The sequence below is a fragment of the Trichechus manatus genome, unplaced genomic scaffold (genome assembly GCF_000243295.1).
Source record: "Trichechus manatus latirostris isolate Lorelei unplaced genomic scaffold, TriManLat1.0 scaffold00119, whole genome shotgun sequence".
In the NCBI taxonomy this organism is placed as follows: Eukaryota; Metazoa; Chordata; class Mammalia; order Sirenia; family Trichechidae; genus Trichechus; species Trichechus manatus.
In genome coordinates this window covers 813,789-816,016 of record NW_004444055.1, presented here as the reverse complement: position 1 = coordinate 816,016, position 2,228 = coordinate 813,789, and positions in this window count along the sequence as shown.

Sequence of the window (2,228 nt, the reverse complement as noted above, 5' to 3'; positions counted from 1 at the left end):
AAAATGTAGAAAATGCAAATGCTAAGACTGTGTGAAGATAGACATCAGTTATACACATTGATTTTATTTTTCCAACGTAACCACTCAGTTTGTGTTATCACTTCTTTGTGGAGCTTTTTTTTAAAATTTATGTTGGCAATTTCTGTGTAAATCTATAGATCTCATCATAAAAGATGCTCATCACAAGTCTACTTTCTGGCCAGTTTAAAAAGTGAAATGCTCATAGGGCAACATTTGTAGTAAACTGTTAAATGAGAAACTATTTTGTTCTGTAAGCCTTCATCTTAAGTGAGAATAACTGCACAATTGGAAGAGCGTAGTCAATGTCACTGAACTGTGCATGTAGAAATTTTTGAAATGGTGTATCTTTGGCTATGTGTATTTTCACCAAAAAAAAAAAGGTTGAGAATTTAGAGGGTTAATATGTTGTGGGGTTGTTAACCAATGTCATAAAACAACATGTGTACTACTGTTTCATGAGAAACTATTTATTCTGTAAGCCTTCACGTGAAGTACAATAAAATATAAAAAATAAATAAATAAATAAACAAAATAAAACTCCATTTACTATGTAAAAAAAAAAAAAAAAGTGAAATGCACTCGGATCTACCTCCTCTGGTTTACAAGCTTTCATAACTATAAAGGCCACTTAATAAAAAGCCCATGGCCCACCATTAGGAACATTATCAGCAGCACCATAGGGATGATTTTTGATAAATGGCATGTTGCATTTTTAAATTCTTTCTGAATTTGAATGTATTAAAACTAGATTCACAATGGACATAATAATTTCTAGTAGTGCAAACCTCATCTTCCAGAAAATTAAGAAATTTGAGAGTTGGAGTTGTATTAGAAGTATACATAATATTCTAACAATTGAGAAAAAATATCTGTTATCCTTTTTTTCCCCAGTGTACCAAAAGGGTATAATTATTTGGAAAGGTTAAAGTTTAGACTACAAATTTTTATTGTAAGTATCTTTTTATGTTTGTCTTCCTCAAATAGATGAGTTTTAAAGGCAATGACTTTTTCTAACTCATTTTGTATCTACAGTGCCAAACACATTGCCTGGGACATAGTTCATACGGAGCCATTGGTAAGTGAATGGCTTTGGGTTAATGGAGATGCTGCTATAGACAAAGTGTGTTTCTCATGGGGGAGGGTTTTTTTTTTACACCCAGGAGACATTTGTGGGATGATTTTTTGATGATTGCAATGATGTGTGTGTGGGTGAAGAGGGATAAGGCTGCTGATGCGACAGAGATGCTAAATGCCTTGTAAATCTAAAGGATAGTCATGCTCAATTTTCTCTCATGTATTCAGGTGAATAGTTTCTAATGTACTGTGACTCTCCAATGCTGAAGGCTCTTGTAGAACCAGAGAAGTCTGGCCAAGGAAGAAAGTCAAGGAAGAGCTTAAGTCTGCAATAGATTTTCATGAAGTTGTTTTGTAGGCAATGTGTTTGATGTGAAGTTCCTCTTTCCTCTTTCCATAAAAGCTGCTGGCTGAAACTTAAAATTTGTATGATTGGATTAAACAGAAGATTAGATACAAGAAAAGAAAGAGTCAATAAGAAAGTAGAGCCAAAAAAAAAAAATAATCTAAAATGTAGTATAGGGAGAAAAACATAAAACACTTTTTGAGAGATAGTTACAATAATATAAAAAAACTATAGACTTGTATTCAGAATTGAAAAAGAAAGAAAAAACTCCATAAAAATCATTTTGAAGAAGTCAAACAAAGTAATGGGAGTATGAGCAAAAATATGAACAGGTAAATTATATGAAAGGAAACATGAATGCCAAATAAACATATCAAAGAAAGTCAACTTCACCAGGAAAGTGAAAATGCAATTAAAACACATTGAGATATCATGTACACCTAGCATATTGGCTTTTTCTTCTTCTTCTTCTTCTTTTTTTTTTTTTCACAATATGAAGCCTCAACAAGGATATAAGTCAATGGGAACTTATATACGAAAGGTGGGAGCGTAGATTGGTCCAACCACTGTGGAGAGCAATTTAACAGTATATAACATATATAATTTTGTTGTTGTTGTTAGGTACCATCTAGTCAGATTCGACTCATAGCCACACTATATACAACAGAACGAAACACTGCCCACTCCTGAGCCATCTCCACGATCACTGTTATGCTTGAGCCCATAGTTACAGCCACTGTGTCAATCCATCTCTTTGAGGGTCTTCCTCTTTTTTGCTGACCCTCTA